At 44.6% G+C, this 18,723-nt stretch overlaps 1 pseudogene; it reads right to left on the reverse strand.

Annotated features, from left to right (window-relative positions):
- Positions 1 to 18,723, reverse strand: part of LOC117195086 — a 41,880-nt pseudogene that overhangs the window by 20,531 nt on the left and 2,626 nt on the right.

The following is an 18,723-nucleotide window of genomic DNA, read 5'->3' on the forward strand; positions in this document are numbered from 1 at the left end:
TTGACTTGAAGCTGATGTCCAAGGAGTCAGCTATTCAGATGTACGGCGACAACATTGGAGCACAGCAGCTTGCTAGAAACCCCATGTTTCATGCACGTACAAAGCACATCGACGTCAAGATACATCATATTCGAGAGGTTCTCAAGAGAGGTGAAGTCAACATTGCGTATCTGCCAACCGATGAGATGATAGCAGATGTCCTCACAAAGAACTTAGCCAAGGTTAAGCAAGGTTAAAAGATCGTTTATATTATTGGATATTAGTTAAGTATATTTAAAGTTTGTAAACATGCGTTGTGTTGAGGAGGAGTGTTCAAAGTGACCGCCACGATAATTAGATATTGATCTCTAACAACACTGCGCATGTGCCCTGCTGCATATCGATGTTCTCATATCGATGTTCTCATATCGATATTCTTCTTTCGGCGTCTGTCTCTTGCGTATGTTACTCGGAAGCACATATAATTCTGTATACTGATCTTCTGCTGTCTTACAAATAAAATAACTTTAACAATGTCACTGCTACAAAAATATTTCAAAACCTCGCCCCGCCCACTTCCGCCCCCACAAAGGACGAAAATCTGTGGCATCCACATTTTTAAAGATACGATAAAACCAAAAAATCGCAGAATCGTAGAGGATGACTATATCTTCTAGAGTGCAAAATCTAAGCCAGATCGTATAATTATTATAGCCACAATCAAGAAAACAATTTCATTCTTTCTCACTCTGTCTCTCTAACACACAGGTTTCATGGTCGGTTTTGCCAATTGAAAAATATGAGTTCAAGAATCTCAGAACCCATAAAAGCTAGAGCAACCAAATTTGGTATCCACACTCCTGTGATATCGGACCTTGACCATTTTGAGTCAAAATTTCGCCACACCCCCTTCCGCCCCCACAAAGGACGAAAATCTGTTGCATCCACAATATTGCACACTCGAGAAAACTAAAAACGCAGAATCATAGATAATGATCATATTTATCAGATTGCTGAATCTGGATCAGATCAGATCATTTTTATAGCCAAAAGGAACAAATCAATTTGCAGTGGCTACGCAGAACCCGACGTCACGCTCAGACTGATTTTCTGTCTCTCTCGCACGCACTCTTTGTCGTGTCGCTTAATATTAGCGGCGTCTGCCGAAGAAGAACCATACTGACTAAGTATCGGGTATAAATGTAGAGTTGCGGTGTCCGCAGCAACTCACAACGTTCCCCCTCGTTTTTGTTGTTGTTTGGCTTTCCCTCAGTTTTCTCTCTGGTTTTTTTGCGCCTGGTTTTTTCTTGTCTGCTGGGCCGTTTTTATTTCCTACGCAACCTTCAGCTGTCAGAGGAAGCTGCTAGAAGGGTGAAACACCACCCCAAAGGGGGTAGGGGGAGGGGGAGAAGTGGGTGGTTGGGTGGGTGAGGCAGTCAACCATTTACACGTTTCAGTTCGCGTGCGTTTGAGCATGAAAATAAAAAGAAAGGACTCGAGGAATCGGAAGCTCAAAAATCAACAAAATTAAAGCCCAAGAAAACCCGCAAAGAAAATCACGCAAAAAATGTGGGAAAAAAATAAAAACCGAATGAGAATTTCAGAGAAAGTCTATAATTTGAGGGGCTCTCCAGGGGAGAGGGGAAAGAGACGCGTAGAGAAAGCTCCTGGGAGAAGCTCCGGCCGAATGCCCGCGAGAATTGAGATTTCGATTCTCAAATCAGAATCAAAAGATGTGGATTACAAGGGTCCGAGGTGGGGTGGCTCTGAGTCTTATAGATGGATAATAAAGGTGGCAAAGGACTCTCACCTGCACATGACTTCGTGCGTCAACAGGACCCGACACATCTCCGGATTCTTGTCCTGACCCTCATAGATGATGGCCTACAATTAGAATGGGAATATGATAAAGAAATTAGTAAGAAGGGAAACGATCTATAATACTAAGAATAAAAATGTTGAACAATAGAATAGAACAATAGAAGATCCTCTTTTAAGATGGATGAGAATATCTATATCTTGAGCTTAAGGAACCCCTTAGCCGTGATATCTTTTGTGGTCTCCTCATTGATTTGCTTGGCTTCACTTTCCTTTTTTCCTTTCGCGGGTAATCCCCAAAATAAGACCCCGTTATTAACGACCGCCCAGCTATCGACACCAGTGCACACCACAAGATTTGTGGTAAAAGTGGATGTGTGTAACGTCCAGAAGGAATCGTTTCCGACCCCATAAAGTATATATATTCTTGATTAGCATCAATAGCCGAGTCGATTGAGCCCTGTCTGTCTGTCCGTCCGTCCGTCCGTCCGTCCGTCTGTCCGTCCCCTTCAGCGCCTAGTGCTCAAAGACTATAAGAGCTAGAGTAACGATGTTTTGGATCCAGACTTCTGTGATATGTCATTGCTACAAGAAAATTTCAAAACTTTGCCCCGCCCCACAAAGGGCGAAAATCTGTAACATCCACAATTTCGACGATACGAGAAAACCAAAAACGCAGAATCGTAGAAGCTGACTATATCTTCTAGAGTGCAAAATCTGAACCAGATCGTATCATTATTATAGCCAGCATCAAGAAAACAATTTCATTTTTTCTCGCCCTGTCTCTCTCTAACACACCCGTAGCATAGGCGGCTTTGCTTAGAGTAAAACATTAGCGCATAGATCTCAGAGAAAACAAAAACTAGAGCAACCAAATTTGGTATCCACACTCCTAATATATCGGACCGAGACGAGTTTGTTTCAAAATTTTGCCACACCTCCTTCCGCCCCGCGAAGGACGAAAATCTGGGGATATTCAAAAATCTCAGAGACTATTAAGGCTAGAGTAACCAAATTTGGTATCCGCACTCCTGTTAGATCTTACTATAAAACGTGTATCTCAAAATTTCGCCCCACCCCCTTCCGCCCACACAAAGGACGAAAATCTGTTGCATCCACAATATTGCACATTCGAGAAAACTAAAAACGCAGAATCATAGATAATGACCATATCTATCAGATTACTGAATCTGGATCAGATCAGATCATTTTTATAGTCAAAAGGAACAAATCAATTTGCACTGGCTACGCAGCCCCCGACGTCACGCTCAGACTGATTTTCTGTCTCTCTCGCACGCACTCTTTGTCGTGTCGTTTAAGATTAGCGGCGTCTGCCGGAGGAGAGCTATACTGACTTAGTATCGGGTATAACTGTAGAGTTGCGGTGTCCGCAGCAACTCACAACGTTCCCCCTCGTTTTTTTGTTTTATTTGTGTGTGTGTGGCGGCAGGGTTGGGAGGGGACCAGGGGGTGTCAGTGTCAGTGGCAGACCCGAAATCATGCCATGTGGAAGAGAGAGAGAACCGCAAGTGCAACGTTGGCCAATCTGCTGCAATTTCCTTTGGACAAAGGAGCTGCTGGAAAAACCTCTCGAACAAATAGCTAAACAAACGATGGCACAAGGGAGGGGTGCTGCGTGGGAGGTGGGCTCAAACGCACAACAAAAAGGCGCATAGTTCTCTAATTTAAAAATGATTAAAGCGGGTTGCACTCATCCTCATCCTCGTAACTGAGGATCACCCCGAGGATCACATCCCCCCTCCGGCGACGGGGGGTGGCTTTCTGGGCTGCCTGAAGGGAGGGGTGGGGGATCATTCATCACGCGGCGGCAGTACGCCAGAGATACACGCAAAAGTAATAATAATAACCGAATGTATCCTAGGAAAACCTGAACCGTGAGTTCATCCACCAAAAAATTAAAACAAACGAGGGGGAACGTTGTGAGTTGCTGCGGACACCGCAACTCTACAGTTATACCCGATACTAAGTCAGTATGGCTCTCCTCCGGCAGACGCCGCTAATATTGAACGACACGACAAAGAGTGCGTGCGAGAGAGACAGAAAATCAGTCTGAGCGTGACGTCTGGCGCTGCGTAGCCACTGCAAATTGATTTGTTCCTATTGGCTATAAAAATGATCTGATCTGATCCAGATTCAGCAATCTGATAGATATGGTCATTATCTATGATTCTGCGTTTTTAGTTTTTTCGAATCTGCAATATTGTGGATGCAACAGATTTTCGTCCTTTGTGTGGGCGGAAGGAGGTGGGGCGAAATTTTGAGATATACGTTTTATAGTGAGATCTAACAGGAGTGCGGATACTAAATTTGTTTACTCTAGCGTTAATAGTCTCTGAGATTTGTGGATGCCCTAGATTTTCGTCCTTTGCGGGGGCGGAAGGGGGTGTGGCGAAATTTTGACACAAAACGGTCAAGGTCCGATATCACAGGAGTGTGGATACCAATTTTGGTTGCTATGGCTCTTATAGGTTCTGAGATCCTTGAACTCATATTTTGCAATTGGCAAAACCGACCATGAAACCTGTGTGTTAGAGAGAGACAGAGCGAGAAAGAATGAAATTGTTTTCTTGATTCTGGCTATAATAATTATACGATCTGGTTCAGATTTTGCACTCTAGAAGATATAGTCAGCTTCTACGATTCTGCGTTTTTGGTTTTCTCGTATCGTCGAAATTGTGGATGTTACAGATTTTCGCCCTTTGTGGGGCGGGGCAAAGTTTTGAAATTTTCTTGTAGCAATGACATATCACAGAAGTCTGGATCCAAAACATCGTTACTCTAGCTCTTATAGTCTTTGAGCACTAGGCGCTGAAGGGGACGGACAGACGGACGGACGGACAGACGGATAGACGGACAGACAGACATGGCTCAATCGACTCGGCTATTGATGCTGATCAAGAATATATATACTTTATGGGGTCGGAAACGATTCCTTCTGGACGTTACACACATCCACTTTTACCACAAATCTAATATACCCCAATACTCATTTTGAGTATCGGTTATAAAAAAACGAGGTGGAACGTTGTGTGCTGCGGACACCGCAACTCTACAGTTATACCCGATACTAAGTCAGTATGGCTCTCCTCCGGCAGACGCCGCTAATATTAAACGACACGACAAAGAGTGCGTGCGAGAGAGACAGAAAATCAGTCTGAGCGTGACGTCGGGCGCTGCGTAGCCACTGCAAATTGATTTCTTGCTTTTGGCTACAAAAATGATCCGATCTGAACCAGATTCAGCAATCTGATAGATATGGTCATTATCTATGATTCTGCGTTTTTAGTTTTCTCGAATGTGCAATATTGTGGATGAAACAGATTTTCGTCCTTTGTGGGGGCGGAAGGGGGGGGGCGAAATTCTGAGATATACGTTTAATAGTGAGATCTAACAGGAGTGCGGATACTAAATTTGGTTACTCTAGCGTTAATAGTCTCTGAGATTTGTGGATGCCCAGATTTTCGTGCTTTGCGGGGCGGAAGGGGGTGTGGCGAAATTTTGACACAAAATGGTCAAGGTCCGATATCACAGGAGTGTGGATACCGAATTTGGTTGCTCTAGCTCTTATGGGTTCTGAGCTCCTTGAACTCATATTTTGCAATTGGCAAAACCGACCATGAAACCTGTATGTTAGAGAGAGACAGAGCGAGAAAGAATGAAATTGTTTTCTTGATTCTGGCTATAATAATTGTATAATTATCTGGTTCAGATTTTGCACTCTAGAAGATATAGTCATCTTCTACGATTCTGCGTTTTTAGTTTTCTTGTATCGTCGAAATTGTGGATGCCACAGATTTTCGCCCTTTGTGGGGGCGGAAGTGGGCGGGGCAATGTTTTGAAATATTATTGTAGCAGTGACATATCACAAAAGTCTGGATCCAAAACATCGTTGCTCTAGCTCTTATAGTCTTTGAGCACTAGGCGCTGAAGGGGACGGACAGACGGAAAGACGGACAGACGGAGGGACGGACAGACGGACAGACAGACATGGCTCAATCGACTCGGCTATTGATGCTGATCAAGAATATATATACTTTATGGGGTCGGAAACGGTTCCTTCTTGACGTTACACACATCCACTTTTACCACAAATCTAATATACCCCAATACTCATTTTGAGTATCGGGTATAAAAAACATAGTACGAATTTTTTGTTGAGTGTGTGAGGACGAAAAGATACCCAGTATTTGGGATAACATAAAATATATCTACTCTGGCCTTAGACCAATTCCCGAGGGAATGTTTTTTGGTAGATCTGTGGACTATTTGATCCCACGAAGAGCTTTACAGAAGGGCCTATTTTTTTAATGATCTCAAGAGTAGAAGAGTTGTGCTGTCTGTAACATTCTTCTGCCTGAAAATAATATACCCCCGTCTTCAAAGGACTACTGGGTACACAAAAACGCAGAGAAGAATGCTGCCACTTGCCACCCAGCGTCAAGGACGAGTGCTTTCCCACCCAACATATGTGCATTTGTTCTCCTCGAAGCCAAAAACTGAAACTGAGGATGAGCAGGAGGGCAGGAAGCCAGGAAGCTGTGTGTGTGTGCCCAGCCAAATAGATAATCAGAAATTAATTTTAATGCAACCAGCAGCAGTACCGGTAGCAGTTCTGTCACCCCCTTTTGGAAGGCAAACCACCCAGGCCCTTCGCCCTTCGCCCTACCCCCCTGCTGTGCGCGCATATAAAAGTTATGATCATCACTTATTATCCCGTTTGTCAGGTTAATAACTTCCCCCCGGTGCAACCTGTGTGTAAAGGATCAGCGGCAGGACAGCTCTCGATAGCCCGGCTCAATGTCCAATCTGTGTGGGATATCGTGCCAGACTTACGGGTTGAAGCCCTCTACTCCGTCCACTAATTATAGGCCCAGGACCTGGATGGTGTATGGTCCTTTTTTTATCCCCTTTCGGGGCCAAGTCTAATGGATTTTCTATGTTTTTTTCCCCTCTGCTGGCAGGACATAAAGTTTGCATTTTTCTGTTATATTTGTCACCTGTTTATTTGGGATTTAATGCGAGTTGGAGTTGGGATCGGAACTATATATAGTTTTGAGGAGGATTAGGCGAATGGGAAGCTTCAGGAACAAGCTCCAACCAGAGATCCTCATCAATCATCCTTGTGCCGGGGATGCAGAAACAAACAATAAGTTGGCTCTTTTCCCCTTTCTTCGCAGGGTCCTGGTGGAAATCGGAGGTTAAATCTAACGAAAGCCACTAAAACTGGAGTAAAAGCGTTTAAACTACGTGTTGATAACACGACAAAGACCAGGAGCCAGGGCCAAAAAAGAGGAGCAACGAAAAGACAGCAAAAACAACAAAATTCCCGGAAAAAAGCCAGTGATGAAGTGATGACAGGCAGGGGGCCGAACAGGATGAAAACAGAAGCGGCTTTTAAAATTTAAACGATTTTCCATCAAAACTCCACGGAAAAAGATACTGTTTTTTTTGCTGCTGCATTTTTTGCAAATTGTTATTATCGCGTTTGGAATAAAATAAATCGACATCCCTTGCATTATTCACGCACTCTGAATGTGGAGCGATGTTGAGCTGGGACGCTGAGCGTTGCATGCTGCACGTTGTGAGTTGCTGCGGACACCGCAACTCTACAGTTATACCCGATACTAAGTCAGTATGGCTCTCCTCCGGCAGACGCCGCTAATATTGAACGACACGACAAAGAGTGCGTGCGAGAGAGACAGAAAATCAGTCTGAGCGTGACGTCTGGCGCTGCGTAGCCACTGCAAATTGATTTGTTCCTATTGGATATAAAAATGATCTGATCTGATCCAGATTCAGCAATCTGATAGATATGGTCATTATCTATGATTCTGCGTTTTTAGTTTTCTCGAATCTGCAATATTGTGGATGCAACAGATTTTCGTCCTTTGTGTGGGCGGAGGGAAGTGGGGCGAAATTTTGAGATATACGTTTTATAGTGAGATCTAACAGGAGTGCGGATACTAAATTTGGTTACTCTAGCGTTAATAGTCTCTGAGATTTGTGGATGCCCCAGATTTTCGTCCTTTGCGGGGGCGGAAGGGGGTGTGGCGAAATTTTGACACAAAACGGTCAAGGTCCGATATCACAGGAGTGTGGATACCAATTTTGGTTGCTATGGCTCTTATAGGTTCTGAGATCCTTGAACTCATATTTTGCAATTGGCAAAACCGACCATGAAACCTGTGTGTTAGAGAGAGACAGAGCGAGAAAGAATGAAATTGTTTTCTTGATTCTGGCTATAATAAATATACGATCTGGTTCAGATTTTGCACTCTAGAAGATATAGTCAGCTTCTACGATTCTGCGTTTTTGGTTTTCTCGTATCGTCGAAATTGTGGATGTTACAGATTTTCGCCCTTTGTGGGGCGGGGCAAAGTTTTGAAATTTTCTTGTAGCAGTGACATATCACAGAAGTCTGGATCCAAAACATCGTTACTCTAGCTCTTATAGTCTTTGAGCACTAGGCGCTGAAGGGGACGGACAGACGGACGGACGGACAGACGGATAGACGGACAGACAGACATGGCTCAATCGACTCGGCTATTGATGCTGATCAAGAATATATATACTTTATGGGGTCGGAAACGATTCCTTCTGGACGTTACACACATCCACTTTTACCACAAATCTAATATACCCCAATACTCATTTTGAGTATCGGGTATAAAAAAACGAGGTGGAACGTTGTGTGCTGCGGACACCGCAACTCTACAGTTATACCCGATACTAAGTCAGTATGGCTCTCCTCCGGCAGACGCCGCTAATATTAAACGACACGACAAAGAGTGCGTGCGAGAGAGACAGAAAATCAGTCTGAGCGTGACGTCGGGCGCTGCGTAGCCACTGCAAATTGATTTCTTGCTTTTGGCTACAAAAATGATCCGATCTGAACCAGATTCAGCAATCTGATAGATGTGGTCGTTATCTATTATTCTGCGTTTTTAGTTTTCTCGAATGTGCAATATTGTGGATGAAACAGATTTTCGTCCTTTGTGGGGGCGGAAGGGGGGGGGGGCGAAATTCTGAGATATACGTTTAATAGTGAGATCTAACAGGAGTGCGGATACTAAATTTGGTTACTCTAGCGTTAATAGTCTCTGAGATTTGTGGATGCCCCAGATTTTCGTCATTTGCGGGGCGGAAGGGGGTGTGGCGAAATTTTGACACAAAATGGTCAAGGTCCGATATCACAGGAGTGTGGATACCGAATTTGGTTGCTCTAGCTCTTATGGGTTCTGAGCTCCTTGAACTCATATTTTGCAATTGGCAAAACCGACCATGAAACCTGTATGTTAGAGAGAGACAGAGCGAGAAAGAATAAAATTGTTTTCTTGATTCTGGCTATAATAATTGTATAATTATCTGGTTCAGATTTTGCACTCTAGAAGATATAGTCATCTTCTACGATTCTGCGTTTTTAGTTTTCTTGTATCGTCGAAATTGTGGATGCCACAGATTTTTGCCCTTTGTGGGGGCGGAAGTGGGCGGGGCAATGTTTTGAAATATTATTGTAGCAGTGACATATCACAAAAGTCTGGATCCAAAACATCGTTGCTCTAGCTCTAATAGTCTTTGAGCACTAGGCGCTGAAGGGACGGACAGACGGAAAGACGGACAGACGGAGGGACGGACAGACGGACAGACAGACATGGCTCAATTGACTCGGCTATTGATGCTGATCAAGAATATATATACTTTATGGGGTCGGAAACGGTTCCTTCTTGACGTTACACACATCCACTTTTACCACAAATCTAATATACCCCAATACTCATTTTGAGTATCGGGTATAAAAAACATAGTACGAATTTTTTGTTGAGTGTGTGAGGACGAAAAGATACCCAGTATTTGGGATAACATAAAATATATCTACTCTGGCCTTAGACCAATTCCCGAGGGAATGTTTTTTGGTAGATCTGTGGACTATTTGATCCCACGAAGAGCTTTACAGAAGGGCCTATTTTTTTAATGATCTCAAGAGTAGAAGAGTTGTGCTGTCTGTAACATTCTTCTGCCTGAAAATAATATACCCCCGTCTTCAAAGGACTACTGGGTACACAAAAACGCAGAGAAGAATGCTGCCACTTGCCACCCAGCGTCAAGGACGAGTGCTTTCCCACCCAACATATGTGCATTTGTTCTCCTCGAAGCCAAAAACTGAAACTGAGGATGAGCAGGAGGGCAGGAAGCCAGGAAGCTGTGTGTGTGTGCCCAGCCAAATAGATAATCAGAAATTAATTTTAATGCAACCAGCAGCAGTACCGGTAGCAGTTCTGTCACCCCCTTTTGGAAGGCAAACCACCCAGGCCCTTCGCCCTTCGCCCTGCCCCCCTGCTGTGCGCGCATATAAAAGTTATGATCATCACTTATTATCCCGTTTGTCAGGTTAATAACTTCCCCCCGGTGCAACCTGTGTGTAAAGGATCAGCGGCAGGACAGCTCTCGATAGCCCGGCTCAATGTCCAATCTGTGTGGGATATCGTGCCAGACTTACGGGTTGAAGCCCTCTACTCCGTCCACTAATTATAGGCCCAGGACCTGGATGGTGTATGGTCCTTTTTTTATCCCCTTTCGGGGCCAAGTCTAATGGATTTTCTATGTTTTTTTCCCCTCTGCTGGCAGGAAATAAAGTTTGCATTTTTCTGTTATATTTGTCACCTGTTTATTTGGGATTTAATGCGAGTTGGAGTTGGGATCGGAACTATATATAGTTTTGAGGAGGATTAGGCGAATGGGAAGCTTCAGGAACAAGCTCCAACCAGAGATCCTCATCAATCATCCTTGTGCCGGGGATGCAGAAACAAACAATAAGTTGGCTCTTTTCCCCTTTCTTCGCAGGGTCCTGGTGGAAATCGGAGGTTAAATCTAAAAAAAAAAAACTCAAACTAAACGAAAGCCACTAAAACTGGAGTAAAAGCGTTTAAACTACGATTTATCAACACGACAAAGACCAGGAGCCAGGGCCAAAAAAGAGGAGCAACGAAAAGACAGCAAAAACAACAAAATTCCCGGAAAAAAGCCAGTGATGAAGTGATGACAGGACAGGCAGCCAAAGGACAGGCAGGGGGCCGAACAGGATGAAAACAGAAGCGGCTTTTAAAATTTAAACGATTTTTCATCAAAACTCCACGGAAAAAGATACTGTTTTTTTTGCTGATGCATTTTTTGCAATTTGTTATTATCGCGTTTGGAATAAAATAAATCGACATCCCTTGCATTATTCACGCACTCTGAATGTGGAGCGATGTTGAGCTGGGACGCTGAGCGTTGCATGCTGCACGGTGCATGCTGCATGTTGCATATTTAACGGGCCAAATAAAAATCTCGCCAAACAAGATAAATTATCGCGCACAAAAGACCGTGTGCCAAAACAAAAACAAGACACAAAAAGGAATAAAAATAAAATTAAACGAGGGGGAACGTTGTGAGTTGCTGCGGACACCGCAACTCTACAGTTATACCCGATACTAAGTCAGTATGGCTCTCCTCCGGCAGACGCCGCTAATATTAAACGACACGACAAAGAGTGCGTGCGAGAGAGACAGAAAATCAGTCTGAGCGTGACGTCGGGCGCTGCGTAGCCAGTGCAAATTGATTTGTTCCTTTTGGCTATAAAAATTATCTGATCTGGTCCAGATTCAGCAATCTGATAGATATGATCGCTATCTACGATTCTGCGTTTTTAGTTTTCTCGCATGTGCAATATTGTGGATGCCCTTTGTTTTCGTCCTTTGTTTTGAAATATTTTTGTAGCAGTGACATATCACAGAAGTCTGGATACAAAACATCGTTGCTCTAGCTCTTATAGTCTTTGAGCACTAGGCGCTGAAGGGACGGACAGACCGACGGACGGACAGAAGGACAGACGGACAGACGTACAGACAGACATGGCTCAATCGTCTCGGCTATTGATGCTGCTCAAGAATATATATACTTTATGGGGTCGGAAACGATTCCTTCTGGACGTTACACACATCCACTTTTACCACAAATCTAATATACCCCAATACTCATTTTGAGTATCGGGTATAAAAAACCCTATCGAGGGTAGCTCTTAATTTATTAAAGCTTCATTTATCAGCGGAACGCATAAATTGCCGGCAGCCGAAAAAACAGGGGAAGTGAAGGGCAGGCGGAAGTAAAGGAGGTGACTGTTGCAAGGATCCGCCCGTGCATCCTTTATGTGAATGTACACACGGGCAGAACCCCTTTTTTTGGTCCTGCCTCCTGCCCAACAAATTTACATAATTTTCGAGGAGACCCTGGATAAGAATTGTACGTAATGTTGAAAATGTTATGAAAGCACAAAGAAATGCGTCACAGCTGGAAAAGAGGATTCCAATTAAATAAATCATGACCTAACCTTACTTTTGCTGCTATATATTGACAGAATGCGATGAAAGTTTAATGCAGGAGAAGGAACAAATACAGCTATTTGACAGAAAGAAAAGATCTCTAAATAATTTCTCTGTATTTTCTCTATTTCTTTATATTTTCTCTATAAGAAAAACACAGGTAAATGGGTGGTAACAGGGTGGCCATTGCACATTCCACACATGACACGACACCTCTGGCGTCTCGGGGTCTCCCCTGAGGGAGCCGCAAGAATTTCAAAGAGGATTCCATTCCGCATGCATTTCACATTTCGCATAATGAGGGCGATATGGCGGAGCGCTCCCCTCTCTTCCACCACTTGGCTCTGGCAACCACAGAAATGCACTTGCCGTGAAAGCATTTTTAATCGCATTGCCAGCAGTGCAAGCGAGCGGGAGAGGGACAGAGAGTGAGCCGAAGCGAGACAGACAAATCAGCAGGCAAATGGCTCCTCTCACACGCGCACACATGAGTTCTCACTCTCTTCTCTGCCTCTCACTATCCACAACGGTGTGTGTGTGTGGAGATGCAAATGTGGAGATTTTTCGCGCAATCTGTTCAATTTATTGAGCGACCAGCCGCGCCGGCAGCGCCACCGGCAACAACAATAACAATTTGCAATAAAACGAGCGGAGAAGAGAATGTGAAATGTGTTATTAATCGAAAATGATTCTCTCTGCTTTTAAGTGTTGACACACAAATTAATTTTATCGCTTAATTAACACGCGAAAAGTAGGCAGACAGCAGAGCTCGCCAGCAAGAGCAGGACAGCAGTATTGTTTGGCAGTGAATGATGAGTGTATTGTCCTTTGCTCTCTGCTGCGCTTTGCATTCGCTCTTCGAGCGGCTCAGCAACGGTTGGGCAACGGTTGGCTGCTCTGCGTGAAATATGTAAGTATCTGTCGACCAAAAGCCACAATTATTGATCCCAAATCGGCTATATATATAATATATAGCCATTTCTGCCATCGACATAGACACGATGGATCTTATAGGGCATCAAAATCTACGGCTTTCTCTCTCTGGCCAACTGAAGTGGCTTATCGAAGTGCATTAATCTCTTGCTTCTCTCTCTCCCTCTCTCTCTTTGATTTGGTTAGAATTTCGTTGCGCTTTTAGGGCCCATGTATCGTATCGTCATAATGCGTGTAAATCGCGATAAAAACACAAAAACGGGTAAAAAGGATTTCTGGGCACTCTGGGCCTTTGTTTCATGCTGGTCCCGTACGCCCCGCCAACCCCTGCTCCCTGGTCGGAGGAAAATGAAATATGATCGCAAATGAAGCGATTCCTTGGTTCCTGGTCGCGGTCCGCATAGTTAATGGTCCGTGTTCCCTGTTCCCGTTCCCCGTTCCCTGTTCCTCTCATCGTTAGCTCAAATTGCAATTGCGACGCCTCCTGTTCGAGCTGTTTGCACCGTTATCTGATCGAATGTAATTATAATTATGGCCATGATTTTCTACATTTGCCTGCCCCCCTGCCCCATTGCCCTATGCCATTTGGGATTCTACTCGTAGAACCCGGAAATCGTAATGTCCCCTCAAAGATCCATTGGCCTATTATTAATTACGCATTTTATACCCGATACTCAAAATGAGTATTGGGGTATATAAGATTTGTGTACAAGTGGATGTGGTGTAACGTCCAGAAGGAATCGTTTCCGACCCCATAAAGTATATATATTCTTGATCAGCATCCAATAGCCGAGTCGATTGAGCCATGTCTGTCTGTCCGTCTGTCCGTCTGTCCGTCCGTCCGTCTGTCCGTCCCTATCTATGATTCTGCGTTTTTAGTTTTCTCGTATCTTCAATATTGTGATGCAACAGATTTTCGTCCTTTGTGGGGCGGAAGGGGGTGGGGCGAAATTTTGAGATATACGTTTTAAAGTGAGATCTAACAGGAGTGCGGATACCAAATTTGGTTACTCTAGCCTTAATAGTCTCTGAGATTTTGAATATCCCCAGATTTTCGTCCTTTGCGGGGGCGGAAGGGGTGTGGCGAAATTTTGAAACAAAACTCGTCTCGGTCCGATATATTAGGAGTGTGGATACCAAATTTGGTTTGCTCTAGCTTTTGTAGTCTCTGAGATCAAAGCCGCCTATGCTACGTGTGTGGTTAGAGAGAGACAGGGCGAGAAAAAATGAAATTGTTTTCTTGATGCTGGCTATAATAATGATACGATCCAATTCAGATTCCGCAGTCTTAAAGATATGGTCATTCTCTACAATTCTACGTTTTGGTTTTCTCATATCTTTAAAATTGTGGATGCCACAGATTTTCGTCCTTTGTGGGGGCGGAAGTGGGCGGGGCGAAGTTTTGAAATATTTTTGTAGCAGTGACATATCACAGACGTCTGGATCCAAAACATCGTTGCTCTAGCTCTTATAGTCTTGACACTAGGCGCTGAAGGGGACGGACAGACGGACAGACGGACGGACACAGACAGACAGGGCTCAATCGACTTCGGCTATTGATGCTGATCAAGAATATATATACTTTATGGGTCGGAAACGATTCCTTCTGGACGTTACACACATCCACTTTTACCACAAATCTAATATACCCAATACTCATTTTGAGTATCGGTTATAATAACATTGAATGGCGATAAGGCTTAATTGCTGTGGAATTCCCATACAAGTACGCAATATCGTTTAAAGAGCGATTTCTTATCGCGCATTCGACATTTTCTCAGCCATTTTTTTGGGATAACTCTACGGAAAGTTCTTGTTTATTTTGCGGTTGGGGGTTTGTCAGAGCCAAATATTTTGCGATTTAATTTCATTCGCACAAATGGATTTCTCGCCAGGGAGGAGGGGGTGGGCGCGGGCCGAAAGGGGCGATGTCGCTGCTGTCGATAATTTGTGGAGAAATTTATGGTGCGCTCGTTTCTGATACGAACGGGCTAAACGGGCAAGAAACGCCCACAAAACAGAGGAAAATACAGATATCGAAGAAGGGAAAACCCATGGACTACAGGGGGGTGGGGTGATAAAGGGGGGAATGGCATCTAATGGAAAAAGTGGACTGAAACTTTGGACTAAAAATTTGTCACTCGAGAAATTAATTGCCCTTGAAAAAGGCAAGGAAAAGGCAGCGAAAAGAAATGCCAGGACATTAGGCCTACAAAAGCCTATGGTGCAGCATTCCGAGCCATTGCGGTGTGTGCCTGCAGCTAAGGACACGCACGCAACCACAACAGAGTGGCGCATTAGCAAGGCCCGGGTTTCCCTCTCTCTCTCTCTCGAGTAATGTTCCCTCGTTATTCTCGATTCTCCATTCTCGTTAGCGGGGGAGACTACAAATACGATACAGATACACCCCTTTCAGGGGCAGGAGTGTGAATGAATTGCTCGTTGGACGACTCAATTTATTGGCACACCATAGGACACACCAGGACACGCCAGGACACACTTAATTAGCCATGACAATCAATTTTGAATGCAACTTATGCTCGAATCAGCAAAACAAAACAAGGGAAGCCCTCGTCCCGGAGAGCAGCCAAGTGAAAGGAATTAGGTTTTCAGCACTGACATTTCCATTCCTCAATGGGTTTACGTTTTCATTTATGTAAGTGGCCTTTGCAAATCGAATGCATCTCAAAAGAGCTCTTTGGAGGTCCCCCTTCCCTCAATCAAACTCTCATGGACTCACCTGCTTGGTCACGGAATCGATCAGCCTCACGAATATGTCCTGCTCCTGGCGGGCGCCTGCAAATATCAGCAACAAAAAACCATATAGAATATCATTATTAAGACCATTGCCCCCCCCCCCCCACCCCCCTCCCCCACCCTCTGTACACCCACCATTCGCATAGAGCAACTGCAGGCATATTGTATGCCGTTGTTGGTTTTGGTGGCATCCGATTCCGAGTCCTTCTCGATGAACCCAATGAAGGCCGTGCGCTCGATCTCGATGGGCTGGCCGCCCGATCGTACAGGGCGATCACAAAGTGAAAGAAGTTCGATTTACGTAAATTGCTGGGCGGCTGCTTCTCAAAGTGGGCGCGGCCAATGCCCAGGCTGCAAAAAACAGTACAACAAAATGAAAATTAGTCAAATTTTTTTGTGGCGGGGCGGGGGGAGGGACAGACTCCTGCATGTTGGACAGTAATTATGCCATTAGTTGGGTAAAACATAGATGGGGAAGCCCTAAAGAGGCCTCTTATTGGTGCAAGAAGGGAGATGACGGGGCAACGGCGACTCAATTAACAGCAGCCAGTCCTTTGTCCAGCAGAAAGGATAATAAGTTCTAGTCGTCCTAGTGACAACTATCATTAAAAGCGCATAAGCAAACATCAACGTGACACAATAATCCTGATGTATGGCCAGGACCCTGCTCACCCCAGGACCCTGCTCTCGGCCACTCAGCATTTGATATACTCCTAGTCGTACTCGCACGTTGCTTATGTGGGCCAAGCAGACACTGGTAATTATCCGGACACGTGGACGAATAAAGGCTGTACTTGTTCAGGTCATCCCCCACACACACAAACAGAAGCACATATATCTGTATGCTAAATGTCAGACTGGCTCTCTCTTGTCCGCCTGTCAGCGGACAATTACAGGACAGTGCCAGTGCCCGGGGATAGGGTCCTACCTGGTCGTGCCACCCCATGTGCCAGCGCCCAGCTCCTTTTTGTGATCCTTGGCCTGCTGGTCTTTTGCCCGTTATGCATAACGAACAATTTAATTAGAAAATGCTGATTTTATCAGATTTTCTGTATATATTTTCTGTACAACTTTTTTCCCCCTGCTATTTGCTCAGGCAATGTCAAGGAGCAGCGCCGCATGTCCGCCGACTCGGGGGTCCTGCAATTATATACACATTTGCCAAAGGATAATTGCCAGCCATCAGCTAATGATAGCGGTTAACCCCCCCCCACCCCCGCCCAGCCCGACAAATCATTCAAATGGAGAATTTCGAGAGAAATTCTCGTTCTGCTGCCCCAAGGAATCGATTGACAATTTTATTGTCGCAAGGATATGCGATTTATATCCCATAGTTCTCTATAGATATGATTGGGAGAGGTTAAAATTAATTGAATTGACAGCCGATTCTTTCTGATCCAGGGTAACCCCCCTAATCCCTTAAAGCCTACAATCCTATGATATCTATATGATCACAATGCTTCTTCTGCTCAATATTTCACTCGTTTCATTCGACATATCTCTAAAATTTCCTTAAAAACAACACAATTTGCGGTTCAGTTGATTCAAGCGAAGGGCGGATATCAAATGAATATCAAAAAACTCGGTAAAGAGGCAATGGGAGTTCAATGCGAGCTACACCTCTGCAGGGATGGGTCAGAGGAGCTACTACACCTCTGCCTGGGGCAAGGAGGGGGCTGCCTCCTATACGACATAAAAATGCCAGACATGTTACATTCTGGTGAAAGGTTATTGTTATGCAGCATGGAGTGGAGTGTTCGAAAAGTGAACAGCAGAATAATGCCGAGTACATCCTGACAAATAAACGAGGGGAACGTTGTGAGTTGCTGCGGACACCGCAAACTCTACGGCTATACCCGATACTAAGTCAGTATGGCTCTCCTCCGGCAGACGCCGCAAATATTAAACGACACGACAAAGAGTGCGTGCGAGAGAGACAGAAAATCAGTCTGAGCGTGACGTCGGGCGCTGCGTAGCCACTGCAAATTGATTTGTTCCTATTGGCTATAAACCTGTACCTCCAGCGCCTGCCTTCCTCCTGCCTTCTTTCTGCCTTCCTCCTGCCTTCCTGAATGGCTTTCTTTTTATACCCGATACTCAAAATGAGTATTGGGGTATATTAGATTTGTGGTAAAAGTGGATGTGTGTAACGTCCAGAAGGAATCGTTTCGACCCCATAAAGTATATATATTCTTGATCAGCATCAATAGCCGAGTCGATTGAGCCATGTCTGTCTTCCGTCTGTCCGTCTGTCCGTCCGTCCGTCTGTCCGTTCCCTATTAGCGCCTATGATCAAACGATGCTAGAGCAACGATGTTTGCATCCAGACTTCTGTGATATGTCACTGCTACAAAAATATTTCAAAACTTCGCCACACCCCTTCCGCCCCCGCAGAGGATGAAAATCTGGGATATTCACAAATCTCAGAGACTATTAAGGCTAGAGTAACCAAATTTGGTATCCGCACTCCTGTTAGATCTCACTATAAAACGTATATCTCAAAATTTCGTCCCACCCCCTTCCGCCCCCACAAAGGACGAAAATCTGTTGCATCCACAATATTGAGAATACGAGAAACTAAAAACGCAGAATCATAGATATTAACCATATCTATCAGATTGCTGAATCTGGATCAGATCAGATCATTTTTATAGCCAATAGGAACAAATCAATTTGCAGTGGCTACGCAGCGCTCGACGTCACGCTCAGACTGATTTTCTGTCTCTCTCGCACGCACTCTTTGTCGTGTCGTTTAATATTAGCGGCGTCTGCCGAGGAGAGCCATACTGACTTAGTATCGGGTATAACCGTAGAGTTGCGGTGTCCGCAGCAACTCACAACGTTCCCCCTCGTTTTT

This window comes from Drosophila miranda (genome assembly GCF_003369915.1).
Source record: "Drosophila miranda strain MSH22 chromosome Y unlocalized genomic scaffold, D.miranda_PacBio2.1 Contig_Y5_pilon, whole genome shotgun sequence".
Lineage (NCBI taxonomy): Eukaryota > Metazoa > Arthropoda > Insecta > Diptera > Drosophilidae > Drosophila > Drosophila miranda.